The sequence below is a fragment of the Rhinatrema bivittatum genome, chromosome 3, assembly GCF_901001135.1.
Source record: "Rhinatrema bivittatum chromosome 3, aRhiBiv1.1, whole genome shotgun sequence".
Taxonomy (NCBI): Eukaryota; Metazoa; Chordata; class Amphibia; order Gymnophiona; family Rhinatrematidae; genus Rhinatrema; species Rhinatrema bivittatum.
This window is the reverse complement of record NC_042617.1, coordinates 33,052,677-33,075,465: the sequence shown is the minus strand read 5'-3', so window position 1 is coordinate 33,075,465 and position 22,789 is coordinate 33,052,677.

Below are 22,789 nucleotides of genomic sequence, written 5' to 3'. Positions count from 1 at the left end.
ACCTTTTGTTGGCAGTGCATTTAGGGGTAGATTTTAAAAGAAGCGCGCGCAGCCTACATGTGCGCGCTCTACCCAGCGCGCGCACATGTATGCCCGATTTTATAACATGCGCGCGCAGTAAAATCCGGGGTCGTCGCGCACACAAGGGGGAGCACAATTGTGCACCTTGCATGTGTCGAGCTCGCTTCGAGCCGTGCTGCCTTCCCCTGTTCCCTCCCAGGCCGCTCCGAAATCGGAGGGAACTTCCCTACCCCTCCACCCCACCTTCCCTTCCCTTCCCCTACCTCCCCCGCCCTTTCCCCCCTACTTTTGATGACTTATTTTTTTTATTTCAAAACTTACTTCAGCCCTGGGGCTGAAGTAAGTTGCGCACGCCGGCCGACTGCCGGCACGCGATCTCTGACACGGCAGCAAATAGCCGCTGTCTCAGAGGCCTCTGGCCCCATCTCCACCCCCTCCCCGCCCCTTTTTGCAAGCCCTGGGACTTACACGAATCCCAGGGCTTTATGCGCGTCGCCGGACCTTTTAAAAATAGGCCTGGTGCGCGTAAGGCCAGTTGCGCTCGTAACCTTTTGAAAATCCAGTCCCTATTTATTTACAAAACATGTATAAACTGCCTCCCCAGCCTTCAGAAGATCACTTAAAGCAGTGTACAACATCAAATAATATACAATAAAAATAATAAACCTAAAATTAACACAACAAAAATCACCATCATCATCAATTATTTCTATCACGATTTTCCAACCAGCATGCTACAACAGATTACATTCAATGTTTTCAAGGGAAGGAGATCTTGACTATAGCGGCGTATAATCGGCACTAAAATAAAGAACCACAACCTCCTCCTACCCTGCCCTCTCACCCCCTAGCATCCTCTCCCTGAAAGTACCCTCGTTCTGTTGTACCCGTGTTCCCGCCACCCCCCCCGCTCCTTTTCCCTTCTCCTTTCCCTTCACGCTCCCTCCCTCTTTTCCTCCCCCCTGCACCAGCATTTATCTGTACATACGTGCACTTGCCTCCTTCATACTATAAATAAGTTCCATATGCTAACTTCTTAAGAGCACATGCTTCCTTAACATTGTTTATAGTTCACTTGCTTATCTAACCCTAACATGAATGCAAAGTGGTAACTCTGCTCGTTGACTCTCTTCACCTGTACTTTTGTATATTATCCAGTTAGCCCTCTTTCCTCGTTCATTGTAATTTCCTTTCTCAGTTACTTGTAAACCGACATGATGTGTCCTACGAATGCCGGTATAAAAAAGTGTTAAATAAAATAAATAAATAAATAAGAAGAAATTTCCCCTGACGAAGGATTTAATCTGAAACATGGCCTCGTTGGGAGGGCAGTAAGATATTATCATTTGATGACGTATTTTATTTTTTGTCAGCTTGCCGTTATAAGATTGCCATTTCATGTATTTGACACAGGTACCAGTTCAATATAGGAGCGCCATTTTTGCAGTTTTCAAACAAACATTGAATTTCTTTTAAAAAAATTGCTTATAAAAAATGAACATTATAGGGAGGAAAGTGGTTGATGGTTCATGATTATATTTACCTGTGAGGCTTTGAGTACCTGTTGGGCGTCCCGTCCGCGGCCCCACCGCTGACGACCCTGCTCACCTGGCCCGCGCTCCGACAGGCCCCAGTCCGGCGTCCCCCGCTGCTGCAGTCAGTCACTGCCATCCCCTGCACTCCGCATCAGCGTCGTCCACCTCGTCTGAACCTTCGACCTCCCAGGCCGCCCTGCAAGCATTGCGCAGGGCCTCGGCGTCCTCCCGTGCTGAGACTATGCCCCTAGGCGCGTGCGCGTGGATCCCGCAGCCCTTTAAAAGGTCCACGACGGGCATTCCCTCCACAGCGCACCCAGATGACGACACTTGAGCTTCCTATGTAAAGTGAGGCCCTGTCTCCAGGACCTCGCCCTGGCAGTCGGGTCGACACTTCCGGTGTAGCTAATTGCCTTCCTACGTTCCTTGATCCAGTGTCTGTTCCAGTGTTCCTGCGTTCCTGTGTCGTTCCAATGCTCCTGTGTTCCCCTGGTCCTCTGTGTCCCAGCGTCTGTCCTGATTCCTGCTCCACATTCCTCCTCTGGTAGTACCTTCTCGGACTGATACACGGTACCGACCTCTGCTTGCCTGCCCACATTTGACCACTGCCTAGAACTGACCACTGCTTGCCTTTTGACTATGTTTGACTGCTGCCTGAAACTGACCTTTGCTTGCCTGACCACATTGACCGCCACCTGGAACCGACCTCTGCTTGCCTTTGACTACGCTCGGACTGATCTCGGAACTGACCCTTGCTTTGGCTGACCACCCTCGGACGGATACCCTGGCTTTGACCCTTGCGCTCCACTCGGATACTCTATTCGCCTCTCCTGGAACCACCAGACCAGCCTGCTCGGAAGCTGCCCGCGGCCTACCTCAAACTAGACCACTAGGCGCTGCCTATCTCGCCCGGAGGACTTTCTTTCCGTTTCCTTCCAGAGGTCCCCAGTGATCCTTGTTCGGGTCTAGTTCATCCTATCCTCACCAGCCGCGCACCTTTGCTCGTGGTGGGCACACCTCTTCGCTACATCTCCCGGAGACCCTGAAAGGCCCACCTAAGCCCAGGCGGTCCGGGTACCCAAGGGCTCAACTTGCTGCTATTGGTGAAGCTCCAGCTAGCCTCTGCCTCCTTGTGTGCTCCGCCTCCTTGTGGCAGGCGCTCCCTGGGTCCGACCAGAGGGCCGTACCAATCCTGCACCAGGCCAAAGGTCCACCTCCAGCGCAACAGTACCAGGATGATAAAAGCCTTCACTTTATATGAAACCATCAATCTCTACTAAAAAAAATTTTTTAGATGGAATATAAGAACACACATTGAGATGTAGATATTTACAATATTTTGGTCCATTTCTGGATTATTGAGGAATGGAGTTTATTTTGTTTTAGCACTTTAAGAAAACACGAGTGATCAGACAAAACACGTCTGTTATTTTTAATGTGTTTCAAATTAAACTATTATGCATCACAGAATAGCACAATCATTAAACGACAGCAATACAGGAAATAATAAAATGGTCCTGTTCAGAAGTTTGCATACCCTTAGTTCTTAATATCGTGCATTGCCCCCCTTTTGCACCAGTGACTGCTTGCAGTCTTTTGTGATAGTTCTGAATGAGGCCCTTTATTTTCTCATGGGGTAAAGCTGCCCATTCCTCTTGGCAAAAACCCTCCAGATCCTGTAAATTCTTGGGTTGTCCAGCATGAGCTGCATGTTTGAGTTCTCCCCAAAGTGGCTCAATGATGTTGAGGTCAGGAGACTGTGATGGCCACTCCAGAACCTTCACTTTCATCTGCTGCAGCCACCGAAGGGTCGGCTTGGCCTTATGTTTCAGATCATTGTCATGTTGGAAAGTCCAAGTGCATTCCATGTTTAGCTTCCTGGCTGATGAATGCAAATTCTCCTCAAATATTTTCTGATAAGATTCTGCATTCACCCTGTTATCAATTTCAACTAAATTCCCTGTGCAGCTGTAGCTCACATCCCCCAAAATAGTGGAGATTCTCCTCCATGCTTCACAGTAGGGATGGTTTGCTTCTCTTCATAGCATTTATGGTTGTGACCATAAAGTTCAATGTTGGTCTCATCACTTCAAATTATTTTGTTCCAGAAGTTTTGAGGCTTCTCTAGGTGCTGTCTGGTGTATTGTAAGCAGACTGTTTTGTGGCATTGGTACAGCAATTGCTTTTTTGTGGCAACTCTATAATGCAGCTCATTTTTGTTCATTTTTCTTTTCATCTTGACAAATGTTCCTGACAGTTTCTTTCTTGGTCTAATTGACTGTGGTTTGGTATTAACAGAGCCCATAGTTTTCTACTTCTTGATCAGCGTTTGAACAGTACTGATTGGCATTTTCAAATCTTTGGATATCTTTTTATATCCTTTTCCTGATTTATGAAGTTGAAGTGCTTTTACTCGCAGATCCTTTGACAGTTCTTTTACTTTCCCAATGCATCAGTAACCACCAAAGTCAATGTAGTCCTGGATGACTGCATACAAAACTCAAGGTATGTGTAGTGTAGCGATGAAGCACCAGCCAAAGAAGATCCCTTGCTCCCTCTGTCCTCAGATCCACCTCCTCCCGGTAATTACACGATGCAAGACTCTGCACCACAATAAAGTTCTCCGGCCCCGGCGTGGCCTGCGGCCCTTACAGGGTTCAAGCAAAGGCTTAAAGGTTCCCCAACAGCAGGTCCCTGCAAGCTCCATCTCTCAGTAAAGAAAGCACAAAGAGAAGCTTGTGTCCAAACACCTTTTCTTTATAGTTCATAAACAACAACTACACAATGTCTCAAAGCCTTCAGTTCATTGGGGAACCAACAAATATGTTTAGCCTTCCAGCCAGCAAAAACCACCCTGCTTGGGAGTAGCACAACACTCCCCAACTCCCCTCAGTTGTGTTGCAGGCTATGGTTCTCCCAGTCCTTAAACAAAACACAACCCGACCAAAGAACCAATCAACTCTTGAGAGTAATTCCCTCTTACTCTACCTCCATGTCAGTGCTAGTATTTTCCACAGCCGGAGCCTCCACCTCCACGACTTCCTCCCCCTCTGATGAGTCGAGTTTTTCTTTTAACCCTAATGGAATGCCCGTGCTTTCCTCTTCAGTAATCATGGATTCAGGTGTGTGCATTCCCCGGGTGTCCTGCCCAGCTGCCTCATCAAACCTGTCTCTTTCCTCCCATTGGTCTAATTGTGGCTCAAAGAACCTGGGAAATGTAGTCTTGTCCCGGTTCAAATGCAGCTTCTGCTGTCTGGGTCTGCTCCGGGCTCTCCCAGGGGTGTTCCGGTTCGGGTTTTCCTCCCCCAAGACAGCATGCACTTCATCACCACATAAGAAAATAAAGGTACAAACTTAGATTGTAAGCCCTCTGGGGATAGGGAAATATCTACTAGTACCTGAATGTAATCCACTTTGAAGCACTGAAAAAAGTGTGAAAAGTGGAATATAAACCTAAATAAATAAATAAATCACAGTAGATTTCTGTAGAGGCATTGTTTATTTATTTATTTAAAAGACTTCTATCCTACGCTATGGCCAATTCTAAGCAGGTAAACATTCATAAAATTGTATAAAAACATAAATAAGTATAGGACAAGGACAAAACCAAAGGCAAAGGCATTGCAGCTCGAGAGTGGATTAACCTAGTATAATTGAAGACAGGGGCGGATTGGCCTATCGGGGAATCAGGCCCCCCCCCCCCCCCCCGATCGCTCCAGTCACGTGGTCTATCATGCACGGCCGTGACAGAGCCGCGCTTGGCAGACTATTTGATGTATCCTGGGCCGGCCTGGACAGCGAATACCCGGGCCGGTCCGACATCGTGAATCCACCGCTGATTGAAGATGCCCAAGATCTAAAAAAATTATGATCATTGCTACATCCACCCCAAAATAGTTGATTCTATTATTCTGCTAATCAAGATTCGGTGAAGGTAATGAAACCTGAAGCCACAGACTCAACAATATTAATCAAACACTTGTGAAATAACAGAATGAAATGACTAAAATGGGGGTAACAGCTGTAATGTCTATGATAAAAGGCAGCTGTTTATCAAAAGCAGGAGATCAGATCAGCTCGTCGAAAGCATGGGTGAAAAGGTGGGCCTTAAGGACCTTCCTGAAGCACAGCAAAGAGGTAGCCAATCTGAGCATCTCAGGGAGGGCGTTCCAAAGTTGGGGACTTCACACGCAGAATAACCTCTCTCTAGACTCTGCCAATCTAACAGTCTTGGCCGACAGAACATCAAGAAGATTGCGGTACAATGATTGTACGTTGCGGGTGGATGATAGATTTATAATACAGAATTTATACACCCGGGATAAACGTCCCGCTGAATATACCAGCCTAAAGTTATCCAGCTACCTTTAGCCAGATAACTGAAAACCTACCTGACTATGTTTGAATACAGCTGGACGTGCTACTGATCTGGATATCTTAAGTGTAAACTTCAACGTAAACTTACACTTCCAGCACTGCCTCTGTCAGTGCAGCGCCTGAGGTGCCGGGAGCGGGGCAGAGGGTCTCTCGCTCCCAGCTCGCATAAATAAAGGTATCGGAGCAAGATGGGGAGGGGCAGGGGGATGGGGGCAGGCGCCACTAATCTTTCTTATGGGTTGGTGGGTGGGGGGAAAAGGGGGAGGCTTCCCAATGATATTTCTAAGTATGAATCGGGAATACAATGCCGGCCATTTCTAAATTGTTACAAAGGTGTGGGGCGGGGGTTGAAAAGCACGGCCTAACAGGGTTTTACAGTTAGGTTTTGGGGTGGGGAGGGAGGGGATTGCCTCACTGATACTCTAATTTCTTGGGTGAGGACAGAGCTACTTAGCCGAATATCTTTTAAAGATATTGGGTTAAGTAGCACATTATCTGGCCACATAAGGTCGGATAATTTTAGACTTGCTCAGAAGCAGGTCTAAAGTTATCTGGGTAACCTAGCCGGATATTCCCGATATTCATTTAGGTTAGCCAGATATCTTCACTTCTCCCTGGAATGCCCCTGAAATGTTCCTTTTTTATCTGGCTAAATTATAGACACATAACTACTTATTTGACTCCAAGGCTCCAGCCTCCTTGGCTGAGCCAACAACTCTATTGATGACTCCAGTGTTCCAGGCCAAGCCAGCTACTTCTTTGATAACTCTGCTGCAGGCCGAGCCATCTGTTCCTGCCACAACTCCTCTCTACGTTGAACCAGCTACTGCGATGGCCCCTCTCGAGCCAGCTGCTCCTGTGTGGAGCCTGCTCCTGGCCACGTCAGCAAAATCAAGGATTCCACTCCAGGCTGTCTCAGCAGCTCCAGCCTTCGCACTGGTGTAGTCGGTGCCAGCTGTCTCTCCAGCTTTAGTACCTCCGCTGGCACTGGTGAACTTCACATCAACTGCCTTGTCAACTCCTGTTCCTGTCTGTGCACTGGTGATGTTAGAGCCAGCTGTTGTCATAACTCCACTCAGTGTCAACTGTTTCTCCAGTTCCAATTTATGTCTGTGCACGGGTGAAATCAGCCCCAGCTGTCTCTACAGCCTAAGAGCCTGCACTGGTACCAGCCAACTCCACGTCAACGGCTTTGTGTACCCGAGCTCCTACCCATGCGCCGGTGAAGTCAGCACTGGCTGTTGTAAAAGCGCCAGTGCCTGCTCTTGCACTAATGAACTCCATGTCAGATGCTTCAGTTCCACTTCCTGTCTGTGCGCCGGTGAATCCAGAGCCAGCTGCTACCACCGCTCTAGTGCCTACCTTTGCCTTGGTGAATTCTGCTCAGCTTCCTTGTCAACCCAAGCTTGGTGCTTTTGCCTATGTCTATGGCAAAATCACTTTACTATTCCTCCTTTTATGGCTTCCAAAAATATAAACACCTGTTTGATTATGCATATGGTTGCTCCCTCCCCTCGAGACAGCCCTGGGGCAGGGTTCGGGATCTCTGCTAGCAGCCTTTGAATTCTGCCTGTATACATTGTGACACCACGTGGTACATTTGCAAATACAAATCTATTAGACTCCTCACAGTGATTTGACCTACATTGTGATGCCCTTTATTTTCTTCATTTAAAATCATATTAGCAAGAATTAACAAAAATGCAAAAAGATATTGACCCAAGATAATGAAAATATTAATGAGCTGCATGATGTCCGAATGCATGCAAAGCAGTTCATTAATATTAAAGAGGCTTAACATAGATCACCAAATGATCCATAATAAGCTGAAGAAAGTTAACTACACTTCAAGAGATGTCTTTCCCACGGGCCGATGCAGTAAAGTGCGCTCAGGCTGAGCGCACTGTTAATCCCAGTTCGGCTGCGTGTTTTCGACGCGCTATTTTTACCCCTTATACAGTAAGGGGTAATAGCGCGTGGAAAATGTGTGGCCAACACCCCCCCCTGAAACTAATAGCGCCCGCAACATGCAAATGCATGTTGATGGGCCTATTAGTCATTTCTGCGCAATACAGAAAGTAAAATGTGCAGTGAAGCCGCACATTTTACTTTCAGAAATTAACGTCTGCTAAAGGCAGGCATTAATTTCGGCCGGCACCAGGAAAGCGTAGAGAAAAGCAGAAAAAACTGCTTTTCTGTACACCCTCCGACTTAATAGCATAGCGACTTAATATCATAGCGATATTAAGTCGGAGGCCCCAAAAATTAAAAAAAATTTTAAATTAAAAAAAAAAATTTTAAATCTGCCCGCGGCCCACGGGTTGGAAGACGGACGCTCAATTTAACCGGTGTCTGTTTACTGAACCCGTGGCTGTCAGCGGGTTCGAGAACCAATGCCGGTAAAATTGAGCGTCGGCTGTCAAACCCGCTGACAACCGCCGCTTCTGTCAAAAAGGAGACGCTAGGGACGCCCTAGTGTCCCTAGTGCCTCCTTTTACCGTGGGCTCTCATTTGCATACGGGCCGATGCTAAATCGCGCGCCCAGGAGAGTTGCCTGGGTGCGCGCCTGGAGAGCTGGCGCTCGCTGGCTCTCCCGTGGGTTTTTCTGTATCGGCCCGCCAGAGAGCATTGGCAAGCTAACACTGATGCTTTTGGGCCCCGCCTTCCTGCAGTGTTTAAAGGAGCAGCTAGCCCCAAGTTATTCCATTCTCTTCCCAGCACAACCCTTATCATATATCCCCTGCCCACAAGCAGAATAATAATTAAATTATCCCCACCTCCACCCCCACCCATGCAAATTCTCCCATGCCGTGTTCTCCTCCATTCCCCTGGGTTCCCCCTTGGGCAGAGGAAAACTCCAATTGCTCTTGTCCTGTAATTCAAAATGGCACCAGCTGACCAGGGGCTTTCCCTTTGCCCCACACACGAGAGGCAAGGAAAAGCCTCGGGTCAGCTGACACTGGTTTTGTATTTGCGCAGGAAGAGGATCAGGGTTACGGGAAGCGTAATTGAGCTTTAGTTAGGAAAATTTAGGCCTACTTTTACAGCATCTATATTTTGTCCAGCCAAATTAGTGCATTAATTCTGAATATTGTGCTGACTAAATTTGAAAATCCCACCCCAGGAATACATCTAGACTAGGGGTTCCAAAACTTGTGCTGAAGGACCCCCAGCCAGCCAGGTTGTCAGGATATCCACAATGAATACGAATGAGATAAAAACTGGATGCTATGTAGACAATACATGCAAATTTTTCTCATGCATTTTCATTGTGGATATCCTGACAACCTGACTGGCTCTGGGCCCTCTAGGACAGGTTTGGAAACCACTTTTCAAGATGGTTCCTTCTTTATACTGCTAAATTTGTAGGTCTGTGAGTTTGAATGGACAACATTAACCCTTTTAGGGGATCCACATTTTAAACGGAGCAGATTTGCCTAGTTAAAACCTGATTTTAGCCAGATCAATTGTTTACAAATTGACCCCTTGTAATCTATTATATTTTGGATTCTGCCTACTAATTGCTATAGGAACTCTGTAGGATCCCTTCTCAATAAAAATCCTATGACTTTTTAGTTTCCTGAGGAGTTTCTCATGAAGGCGATAAGTTACTAAGCTTTTTATTCCCCCCATAAATACAAAATAAGGATATAACCTTCACATATCAGGCCCTAGAACTTGAAGTCTTTGGAAAAAAGTGATACAGGAAACAGGGAGACTAAACTTGAAGTGCAAATGTCACTATCAAAATGAAGGGACATGGCCTTCTACTTGTGCTTACTGCTAGCTGCCACAGACCATAGTTTTTCTCTACCCACCCTCTGTATCTTCATACAGTACCTGATGTCATTTCGCCACTCTGTCTGCCGCACCGGACCCTGCTGAAGGGCATTTGGTTTTCCTATTGTAACGCACGTTTTTGTTGCATTTCTGAACCTGAGAACTTTGCCTTATCTCCACTTCCCCAATTCTCCCCTACTGTTACGTCTTTACAACACAAACCTTGTATCACGTAGCATCAGTTTTATCACCGTTACTGTATGCAACGAATCAAGGAAACGATATGTGCCAAGCGCGCCCGGTTGTACCTGGGATCTTCTTTCCTTTCCACGCTTTCCTTTCCACGCTGGGCCTGAGCGACATGCCCCACAACCCTCCCGTCGCTAACGCCGTGCTCTTCTAAGTGCTCTCTTCAATAAGGATTTGTACTGTTCCCAGGTATTTCCTTTTTTGAAAGCGCTGGGAAATGACTCTAGACAAAAGGACAATAAGTCACCTAGTGGATTTTTTAAAAGCTTTTTCCATTTTAATCCTTGCCAGCGGTAAGGTCTTCGTGGCATATTACGGTTTCTGCGATGATTTTCCCTTTCTTATTTATTTTAAAACATTTCTTACCCGCCCTTCCTACATTCAGGGCGAGGTACAACAAAATGCACATAACAGGTGACAATTAAAAGAAACATTACAATAAAACTTAAGACTGTTAGGAATACAGTACAGGTTTAATATCACTTTGCTGACAAAGAGCTACTTTCACTGGAAGAGGCTAACGGGGAAAGAAACCAGGGAGGCTACAAGTTGCTGGCATGACTCCAGAATGCTTGTTTTGAATAGATATGTTTTTAGTGCTTTGTTAAAGACGTTTCTTTCATGGAAGCTCCTCAGTTCTTTCGGCAAGGTATTGCAGAGAAGGGGGCCTGCTGGGGAAAAAAAAAAAAGCACGTTCTCTTGTTTCATCAAGATGGGCTGTTATAGGGGAAGGAACGTCGAGGAGGGTTTGACTTGAAGATCTTAATGATTTAGCAGGGGCGTGGATTTTTAATACAGATGAGATCCAGATTATTCAGGGAAAACGTTTGTGGATGTATTTATTAAACCTCACAAGCCAGATAGGATCCAGGGAATAATAGTAATATAAGTTCTGCGGTCAGGAGCCAGGAAACAGGGGGGGTCAGTTAGTAGGTGAAACCCTACCCAGGGTCAGTAAAGCGTTTTTGTAGAGGATTCCTGCTCTCTAGAGTCAGCCAGAGGTCAGCGAGCTTTGTGTGGGCAGAGCTCTTGCAGTGTGCAAGCATCCTTCCCGGTTAAGGAGGGATCTAAGTGGGATTTGGTAAATGTCATATAAGGGTTGAATGATGGAGTGAAGTAGTTAGGGATGGGTACAGGTGGAGATGGGTTAAGTGGAGTCTATATAAGAGGCTTACACAGGCATCTTAAGAGAGAGAGAGAGTCTTGGGGAGTTTGGAGGACTCCTTAGGTGTCTAAGGAGGAAGTTGCTTGAATCCAGAAATGTTGCCAAAGAGTCCTAGAAGCTAACCAGACGGAAGAAGCCCTGAGGACTAGGTGTACATTTCTGCTGGGGAAGCTCCAGCAAAAGAGTAACCTACTGAAGAGTTCTTCTGCTGGACGGATGCTGCCCCAAAAGCCTTGGGGTTGAATCTGAGTCTGAGCTCTCTCAATTCCAAAGAAGAAATCTGGAGACTTGTTTTGAGTTATTGGACCGTATCCAGCTGGGCTATCCCAGTGTGTGCTGCAAAAAATTTCTCTGAACTGTTTAAACTTATTTTGGAACCAAGCCTCAAGTGTGGGCACTGGACTTTGTCAAAGTTAGTAAGTCTTCCCTTGGGCTTCCCACGGTTTTTATTTTTTCTGGTTCCCATTTGCCGATCCCTGGGTGACTATGACTGTTCCCGGAGCTGCAGCCAGGTAAATCACTACCACTGCAGCCACCAACTGTGACCTTGTGGAAAGAAGGGGGCTACACTGGATTTGTGTAGAGCCAGGGGTCCAGAAGCAGGAACAGAGATTCTTATGGTCAGGTGCCAGGAAACAGGAGATTAAGTCAAATTCAGGAGCCAAAAACTATCCCAAAAGGCTGATAAACCAGCAGGGCCCCTCTTTGTTGGCTAGCTTTCTATTCCTAGGGTTCTGCCTTTCTCTAAAGCCAATTTCTGTCCTGTGGGGAGAGGGGTTTCTCTTAATTGTCCTTCCTGGCAGTTTATGTGTTAGCCTGAGTTAACATCTTGTCTGTCTCTCTGATTGCCTGATTGCCTGCTGCTGGCGCCTTTTTAGTGGTAAAGGTTTATGCCGCCCCTGGACACCATTGGTGCTGTTGCAAAGCCCTCCCCTTCCCGGAAGTTTGGGCAAGGCAGAAGGTCTAAGGCACAGCCCCCACAGTTTCCTATAGCAGCAGCTCAGATTCTGTGGCAAGAATTAGAAGATTCTGAAGCACCTGGATCGGTGATGATAAGGTATCACTGGGCGTAACGGGGAGGGCGGCTGGATCAGTGATGATAAGGTATCACTGGGCGTAACGGGGAGGACACCTGGATCGGTGATGATAAGGTATCACTGGGCGTAATGGGGAGGGCGGCTGGATCGGTGATGATAAGGTATCACTGGGCATAACGGGGAGGGCGGCTGGATCAGTGATGATAAGGTATCACTGGGCGTAACGGGGAGGACACCTGGATCGGTGATGATAAGGTATCACTGGGCGTAACGGGGAGGGCGGCTGGATCGGTGATGATAAGGTATCACTGGGCGTAACGGGGAGGGCACCTGGATCGGTGATGATAAGGTATCACTGGGCGTAACGGGGAGGACACCTGGATCGGTGATGATAAGGTATCACTGGGCGTAACGGGGAGGCCGGCACCTGGATCGGTGATGATAAGGGTATCACTGGGCGTAACGGGGAGGGGACACCTGGATCGGTGATGATAAGGTATCACTGGGCGTAAAGGGGAGGGCGGGCTGGATCGGTGATAAGGTATCACTGGGCGTACATGGGCGAGGGCGGCTGGATCGGTGATGATAAGGATCACTGGGCGTAAAGGGGAGGGCGGCTGGATCGTGATGAATGATAAGTATGACTGGGCGTAACGGGGAGGGCGGCTGGATCGGGTGATGATAAGGTATCACTGGAGTCTTAACAGGGGAGGACGACCTGTGATCGGTTGATGATAATGGTATCACTGGGCTCAGTAACGGGGAGGGCGGACTGGATCGGTGATGATAGGTATCACTGGGCGTTAACGGGGAGGGCGGCCTGGATCGGTGATGATAAGGTATCACGGGCGTATTACGGGAAGGGCGGCTGGATCGGTGATGATAAGGTATCACTGGGCGTAACGGGGAGGGGCGGCTGGATCGGTGATGATAAGGTATCACTGGGAGTAACGGAGGAGGGGCGGGCTGGATCGGGTGATGATAAGGTATCACTGGGAGTAAACGGGGAGGGCGGCTGGATCGGTGATGATAAGGTATCACTGGGCGTAACGGGGAGGGCGGCTGGATCGGTGATGAGTAAGGTATCACTGGGCGTAACGGGGAGGGCGTCTTGGATCGGTGATGATAAGGTATCACTGGGGCGTAACGGGGAGGGCGGCTGGATCGGTGATGATAAGGTATCACTGGGCGTAACGGGGAGGGCGGCTGGATCGGTGATGATAAGGTATCACTGGGCGTAACGGGGAGGCGGCTGGATCGGTGATGATAAGGTATCACTGGGCGTAAATGGGGAGGGCACCTGGATCGGTGATGATAAGGTATCACTGGGCGTAACGGGGAGGGCAGGCTGGATCGGTGATGATAAGGTATCACTGGGCGTAACGGGGAGGGCGGCTGGATCGGTGATGATAAGGTATCACTGGGCGTAACGGGGGAGGGCGGCTGGATCGGTGATGATAAGGTATCACTGGGCCGTAACGGGGAAGGGCGGCTGGATCGGTGATGATAAGGCTATCACTGGGCGTAACGGGGAGGGCGGCTGGATCGGTGATGATAAGGTATCACTGGGCGTAACGGGGAGGGCGGCTGGATCGGTGATGATAAGGTATCACTGGGAGTAACGGGGAGGGCGGCTGGATCGGTGATGATAAGGTATCACTGGGAGTAACGGGGAGGGCGGCTGGATCGGTGATGATAAGGTATCACTGGGAGTAACGGGGAGGGCGGCTGGATCGGTGATGATAAGGTATCACTGGGCGTAACGGGGGGAGGGCGGCTGGATCGGTGATGATAAGGTATCACTGGGCGTAACGGGGAGGGCGGCTGGATCGGTGATGATAAGGTATCACTGGGCGTAACGGGGAGGGCGGCTGGATCGGTGATGATAAGGTATCACTGGGCGTAACGGGGAGGGCGGCTGGATCGGTGATGATAAGGTATCACTGGGCGTAACGGGGAGGACACCTGGATCGGTGATGATAAGGTATCACTGGGCGTAACGGGGAGGGCGGCCTGGATCGGTGATGATAAGGTATCACTGGGCCGTAACGGGGGAGGCGGCTGGATCGGTGATGATAAGGTATCACTGGGCGTAAATGGGGAGGGCACCGGATCGGTGATGATAAGGTATCACTGGGCGTAACGGGGAGGCGGCTGGATCGTGATATAAGGTATCACTGGGCGTAACGGGGAGGGTCGGCTGGATCAGGTGATGATAAGGTATCACTGGGCGTAACGGGGAGGGCGGCTGGATCGGTGATGATAAGGTATCACTGGGCGTAACGGGGAGGACACCTGGATCAGTGATGATAAGGTATCACTGGGCGTAACGGGGAGGTGGCTGGATCAGTGATGATTAAGGTATCACTGGGCGTAACTGGGGAGGGCGGCTGATCGTTGAGATAAGGGATCACTGGGCGTAACGGGGAGGGCGGCTGGATCAGTGATGATAAGGATCACTGGGCGTATAACGGGGAGGGCGGCTGGATCGGTGATGATAAGGTATCACTGGGCGTAACGGGGAGGGCGGCCCTGGATCAGGTGATGATAAGGTATCACTGGGCGTAACGGGGAGGGCGGCTGGATCGGTTGATGATAAGGTATCACTGGGCGTAACGGGGAGGGCGGCTGGATCGTGATGATAAGGTATCACTGGGCGTAACGGGGAGGGCGGCTGGATCGGTGATGATAAGGTATCACTGGGCGTAACGGGGAGGGCGGCTGGATCGGTGATGATAAGGTATCACTGGGCGTAACGGGGAGGGCGGCTGGATCGATGATGATAAGGTATCACTGGGCGTAACGGGGAGGGTACCTGGATCGGTGATGATAAGGTATCACTGGGCGTAACGGGGAGGGCGGCTGGATCGGTGATGATAAGGTATCACTGGGCGTAATGGGGAGGGCGGCTGGTGGGACTAAGGTCTACATCCAGCAAAGGCCACATACAGAGGGAGGGAGTAGGGGGCAGCACAGGCTTCAGCACCCTGCAGGCCACATTGGGAGGGACTGCACCAGCAGCCAGAGGCATTGCTAGGTTCTTGAATCTTTGATAATCTCCACAATCATGATAACCCCCTTCCTCCTTCTCCCACCCCTGAGAACAAGCCTGCAAAAAAACACAGAACATGAGTACAACTGTCCCTACGATGCACACCAACCACACTGACAAGCCCACAGCACTGGAAGATCCAAGGGGATAAAGCATACTAGTTGATTCGATCAGTCATATGCTCCCAGTTTCTTCTTAGGGGCTCTCACCAGCTCTGTTCCACTCTAGCCTCACATCCCCCTCTCCTAAAAAGGGAGGGAAAATGATAGGAGGAACAGGACTAGATTAGGGAACAGAGCAGATTTTCTTTGCTCTGCTCTGTCCCCTTAGCACCCTCCCCTCCTGTTCTCAGCCTGGGAGGGGAGGGACTGGAGAAGGAAGCAAAGGGATGTTCTCTGCTGAGATTCAGCATAGCTGGGTGGCAACAAATCTTCAGCCAGCCTGCAGTCTCCATATTTCTTGCCACCCTAGGAAAAGGCCTAGTGTGCCTAGTGGTAAATCCAGGGCTGCCTTTAAGTCACTGGTTCAAATCCCAGTGATTCCCACAGTTGGAGGTGGTTTGGAGCTGAAGTACCATGGGCCTTCATTGACAGCGACCCTGAATAGGCCTTTCCTCCTCACTCTATAACCCAATCAGCACAGCAACAATCCATGATTTCCAATTAGCCATTTTAATATTAATGAGCTGTTTTGCATTAAGAAGAGGCGTTCCCAGGGGCATGTTTTGCTTGGGTGAGGAAAGTAACATGTATGAATTGCTGTTTCAAATCTACATATGTTATTTTCCATTCAAAAATTACATGCGCAAAAAACAGGTGCCAGTGTCCATGGGTACTCTGTACCCATGACAATTTTCGATGCTATGGGTACAGAGCAAAGCCTGTAGACAAAAGTACCCACGGACCTTGCCCTGATGCAGACATTTTGGAAATTGCCCTCTACTTCTGTTATGTTCAGGGGCAGTTCTATAATGAGGCAGGGTGAGGCCTCATTATAGAGCTCTCTTACTGTCTGTAAGAGGGTTTCTGTGTGTGTATGTTGAGAGCAGTAGCTCCGTTGTTAAATTTCATGTTCAAGATTGTGCAGTGCAGTCAGCCCTGAAGCAGCTTACGCGAAGCGCTGGCCAACAATGGCAAGCCATTGTGATCACAATAGCAATTTCACATAGAGATTAGCTTAAAGAAAAATGGAAGAAATTTCTAAGATAAGCTTTTAGATTAATTTTAAAAATTTTTTATAAAAATTGTTTAATGAAATGAAAGTGTGTTCGGAAGTCTTTAGGCCAATGATCATAAAGATCTGAATGCTCTAACTGCTTGTCAGTAATCGTATGTTCAAACATTTGAGATGTTTTCCTCCTTTGTAAATAAAAATTAGGTTCAGTTTCACTAAGCACTAGTTTAAATTTGTATAATGAAGATTTTTGTGGTGTGTTTGTGTATGTGTCTGTGTGAGTGCCTATGTGTATGTGTGTTTGTGAGTCTGTGTGAGTGCCTGAGCATGTGTGTATGTGAAAGAGAGAGAGCCTGTTTGTGCATGAGACTCAATGAGAGAAAAAGTTTAAAGTTTGTGAGCCCTCCTCCAATCTATAACCATCTCAGGATGACTGGAAATCTAATGTTGGAGGATTTATTTTTTTATCCTTATTAGTTTTAATGATTAGATGATATGTGTCTGCAGTATTGTATCATATTTTATTGCTGTTTGGTAATTTTTTAACACATTTTAAGTTTGTTTTTAATTATTGGATGATGTTCTATTCATTTGACCTATTATTTTTATTGGTATGGTTCATGTTTTATGTTTCTCAATTGTATTTGATGTTTGCTCTGCAGAGTCTGGCGTTTTGCGCTTTCTAGTTCAGTTTTTGTCTACACGTTTCTACTTATATTTTATGGTCTCTTTATTCTTTATTTAGTGAGGATCTGTCTGTGTTCTGCATTGTGTGTAGTTTCTGTGTAGGGATATATAACAGCCTGGCTTGTTCTGTTTTTCTAATAGGGAAGTATATTGGTGATTAGGGCCTGGTGTAATATTTGCAGTGTTGCTTTTTCATAGGCAGGATTGTTACAGTTTGAGTGCTGGCAGTTACAGTATGGAAGATTTATTTTATTGTAATTGTAATTCTATTTATTCATGCCTTTCTGTGGACCAAGTCCACACCCAATGCACTTTGATAGGCCGAATACCAAATGAGATCCAAGTGTCTTTTTTGCAGGGCATGTTCATATAATATACATGATGAAGTGATATTTTTACTTCAGGAGATTGAACTTTGAATATCCATTTTCTATATAAAATCTCCCTTTTAAGGTTTGGGAAGAGGTTAATAAGAAATTTTAAAATGAAAAAAATGCATAATTTTTAATTGTGTGGGGACGGAAGGGAAGCGGAGACAAAAGGCTGTAAAGTTTGCCTAGCATTCAGGGCCGGTGCTTCCATTAGTCAAACTAGGTGGCCGCCTAGAGCACCAAAATTTGGGGGGAGGGGGGTAACGGCAAAATCCCACTAGTATGAGGCCTAGAAAGGGAGAGCCAATACTGCCAAAGAAGGGAGCATTGTGCTGGAGCGCCACCAATAGGTATAAGCCCAGCGCCACCGGGTGTGCAAACAGTGCAATTGCACAGAGTGGCACACCCAGTGGGCGGCGTTGGGAGCAGGGAGAGGCCTCCGAGGCCGCCGGTGGACTCGATCTCACTGGCAGCCGAAGAGAGGAGCCCGTTCTCCTATTCCTTTTCGGTGCACGCGTTTGCTTTCCCAAACATGTGAAGCTAGCACATTTTCTATGCTGATCTCACGATGCATGAGATCAGCATAGAGGAAGTGCAAGGTTCGCATGGTTTGATTAGCGAGGCCGCGTCTTAGGAGACAGGAAGCAGGAAACCGTGCAGGACCATGGCCAGCGGCGCCCTACCGCTGAGCAGTGCAGGAAGAAGCTGGACCTCCGCGCAGGCCCCGATGATAGCGGCGGCATCCAGGCCGCTGAGTCAGCTGGAGGTGGCCCCCGCCACATAGGCGAGGCCGAAGACTGCGGCCTCTGGGCCGCGAAGCAAAGCTGGCATCGGCTTCAGTTGCATTAAGGCCCCGAAGTCCGTGGCTCCCTGCCGCGGTGAAGAGAGGAAACATCAGCGGTCTCCAGGCCGCGAAGGTAAGTGGCTAGACCCGCGAGCAGGAGTGTAACACTAGCATGTCTAGTAGCATTGGCCCGGCCCTAAGAGAGTGTGCCACACACAGATTCCCACCATTCACCAGCCTCCCACATCCTCGGGGCAGGTTGGCAGGAAGGCGATAGGGCTCCCAGGAGTGTGGCATGGTTGCCAGCTTCCTAGAAATATTATCACTGCAACTCCTCTGGGAATCCTGACCCCCCTACCCCCACCTTTCTGCACCATTACAAATCCCGAGGGGAGCCCTCCAACCCTCTTGGCGATTTCACCTGCGTCACACCTGAGGGAAGGGGGGGGGGGGGGGGAGCAGTGTAATTTCATTCCTCGCCTTAGGAAGCAGATTGCCTTCAGCTTCCCTGCTTACATTTATGAATTTCTGTTGAAGTTGTTCTCATTTCGTTCTTCCAGAGCTGAACCCTTTTCCATCAAAGGCAGTTCTTAGATGGAAAGCTTCAGGACAACCAACCGATCAGCACTGAAACATGAAGCTCGGGCACACAGAGAAATCATCTGGTGACTGAGTAGAATTTGGAGCAATTACGCGCTGTGAACCGCACTTAGGGAAAAAACCCCCCAACTACTCGTATTGTATGCGGCATCTTAAGCTAGCGCCACGGTTGTTATGTTTACCCAGTTACAACATTTTTTTCAGTAAGCCAACTGTTTAAACTTTACGAAAACAAGCCTCTTATTTTGTGCAATTATAAATCATCCTACAAACACGAGGAACAGAAGCCTCTTTAATGGATCCCATCTGGGTGAACGTAACAGGGCAGGCCTTCAGCGCACACGTGAGAGGTGCGCTATGTGGCTCAGTACATAAGATTGTGGCTTAACATTTGTTTACGTACAGGCAACTGTGTTTGATTTAGAAAGGTGCTGGGATGGATCTAGGTATGGACGAGAGAAGATTAAATCTAGGTTAGCTGTTACCATAGAAAAGTGTATACATGATATGAAAAGCCTCCAGCACAAGTTAGCTCTTGCTTTCAACTCACCATGAGACGGACATGTTTCTGCACTCCAAGTACTTTTTTTTTTCTTATTTAGGGGTCTATACACTAAACCTTAGGGTGCATGTTAAAAATAGCGAGCGATGCGATATAGCCTAAATGCGCATAAAGTGTAAAAGATAAACAGTAATCAAAAGAGAGGTAAGAACATATTTTTTAGGTGCATTTCTCTAAAGCGAGAACACCTATTGTGGAGGGAGTGTCCGTCTGTCTCTCTATTCATACGTACAGTCTCACAGGGGGAGGCCACTCCAAAGTACAGGCGGATTTTCGGAAAAAGCACACCTGCTGCTGTAGAGTAGGCTAACAGATTTCGAGCCCAGGATCTACTGAATGTGGCAGCCACTGAGCTTTTATATATAATGTCAGCAAGTTTTTTCAGGTATCGCGCACGATCGCCGTAAATGATCCGGTGCACTAAGGTGAGGACCTTAAATGGAACGCTCTGCTTGACAGGTGACCGGTGCAAATCCTGCAGGATTGGAATAATATTAGATTGCAAAGCACTCTGTACTACTAAACGGGCAGCCACATGCAATAGCAGTTGTAAAGACCGAAGATGAACCTTAGGGAGGCCTGTATATAGCGCACTGCAATAGTCTTATCACATACAATACAAAGGAATGTATTCATTGTTTTAATATCACAAACAAACATTTAAACATTGAATAAATTGATCCTCATGAGGCCTTTCACATGGGACCTTCAAACCAGATAGCAAACTAACGAACAAAGGCCTGCAAAAAAAAAAAATACACTTCAACCTTTTTACGAAAAGTCTTATAGCCCAGTAACTTTAAATAAAGAACGTAAAGAGGTTTCTTGTAACCTTTTATTATTAAATGACGGAACTACAAGCAATAGATTATCAGAAGAACAAGGATGCCTAAGGGTGAATACCAATGTAATAATGCAGTCAAATTACTTGGTTCACCTCCACATAATGCATTATTAATATTTTAAAATGTATCCTTTGAGTAACAGGTAACCAATTAATTTCCTTAAGTCATAATATGATATGTTCCTGAACCAAATAACCCGTAAGAAGCTGAGCTGCATTTGCACCAGCTGTAAAAGTTCAAATAGGTGCTTTTGACAACCCAGCGTACAATGCCTTACAATAATCGGGCATGCCAGGAGATAACTCTGCAGCACAGGAAGACACAAAGTCTTCATTTAAAATATTCACTTTTTAAGAGGGACCTGATGTGGGCTGACAAGCACACCGAAATCCCATGTGTTTTCAAGAACAGGAAATAACTGTCCATTGGTACAAATTGAGGCAGATTTAGGTGAAGAATTATCACGATGAATCCAACCAACTTCAGCCTTATTATGCAAAGAGAGACGACAGACAGTGAAAAGTCGACACCAACACCAGCATTTTTAAGAGAAGACGAAAGGGAGAGAGGATTTGTGCCAAAACTGACAAAACCAGAGGGTGGAAAAGATGATGTGGAAAGATTAACATCTCAGTTTTAAAAAGCAGTGAGCATGAGCTGCCTCGGGCTCAACCAGGCAGCAAATGCAAAAAAAAAAACAGGAAGAAAGAGATAAGGAGGCAATGTGAGGAAAGGGAAGATAAAGTTACGCACCTCTGTGTATCATCGGTGTGGCAGTGCTAGTAACAGTTGAAAGGGGAAATAACAGTCTCGTATCCTTTTCAAAGTTCTCTCCCTCATTCATAAAAGCATCGTCAATGGAAACACGGACTGGATCAACCCCCCACTGCTCACCCGCACCTCCAATAGACCGACTCGTACTGCCCTCCAAGGGACACTCCGCACCCCCTCTATCAAATCCACTAAACTTATTTCCACAATGAACAGAGCCTTTTCCCTGGCCGGCCCCACCCTGTGGAACTCTATGCCCCCAGACTTGCGCACTGAAACATCCACACCCAAATTAAAAAAAAAGCTAAAGACCTGGCTATTCCTACAGGCCTTCCCTTCCCTCAACAACCATCCTCCTGATGACCCTCTAAGCTGTGTATAATGCATTCCCTGTATCACCCTTTACAATGTATCCCTGTCGACTTTTTCTCACAATAACTTTCTCCCAGATGACCTTAGGAGCTGCTTACACTTTTTTGATTTATTATCCTCACATTGTGCTTCTCCTACTATTTTTACAATGTGCTCCTGTCGACTTCTCCTTCTTCCGTCACGGTTGAGGAAACGTCATCCCCTGTAAATAGTTACCCAGTTTCCATTTGTTCATGTTTTTCTTGTATGCATCGTTTAACTGTTCTATGTAATGGCACTGCCAAAAAGTTTTAAGTTATCTGTAAACCGACACGATGTGCAAACGGTTGTCGGTATATAAAAACCTACAAATAAATAAATAAATAAACAAACAAATAAATCCTACCTAATAAACGAAGCTTGACCGACGTGCCGCAAATGCGCAGTAGAGAGCAGCTCTACCGCACATGCGAGCACGTCGGTCACAGTGTGCCTCTTAAAAATAAAAATGGCGCTGTAGGAGCGGCGGCCCGAAGACCCGGAGCGGCCAGACCGAGCGCAGAGCGGCCCGAAGACCCGGAGCGGCGGGAGCAGCGGCGGCGGCACCGGCCCGAAGACCCGGAGCGGCGGCACCGGCCCGAAGACCCGGAGCGGCGGCGGCGGCCCGAAGACCCGGAGCGGCGGCGGCACTGGCCCGAAGCCCCGGAGCGGCAGGAGCGGCGGCCCGAAGACCCTGGAGCGGCGGCGGCGGCGGCCCCGGCCCGAAGACCCTGGGCAGGAGCGGCGGCAGCGGCGGCCCGGAGCAGCAGGAGCGGCGGCCTGAAGACCCGGAGCGGCGGCGGCATGCCGCCGCTCCGGGTCTTCGGCGGAGATCGACTGAAGGGAGGAGGGAGAGAGGAGTGACTGGGGGGAGGGAGGAGGAGGGAAGGGGGAGTGACTGAGGGGAGGAGGGAGGGGGGAGAGAGGAGTGACTCAGGGGAGGAGAGAGGAGTGACTCAGGGGAGGGGGGAGAGAGGAGTGACTCAGGGGAGGAGGGAGGGAGGGAGGGAGGAGGAGGGGGGAGTGACTGAGGGGAGGGGGAGTGACTGAGGGGGGAGGGAGGAGTGACTCAGGGGAGGGGGAGAGAGGAGTGACTCAGGGGAGGAGGGAGGGAGGGAGGGAGGAGGAGGGGGAGTGACTGAGGGGGGAGGGAGGAGTGACTGAGGGGAGGGAGGAGTGACTCAGGGGAGGAGGGAGGGGGGAGAGAGGAGTAACTGGGGGGAGGGGGGAGTGACTGAGGGGAGGAGGGGGGAGTGACTGAGGGGAGGAGGGGGGAGTGACTGAGGGGAGTGACTGGGGGAGGGGGAGATAGGAGTGACTGAGGGGAGAGAGTGGGGGAGGTGGGAGGGAGAATGAGGGGGAAGGAAATGATCCAAAAAAAATGTTAATG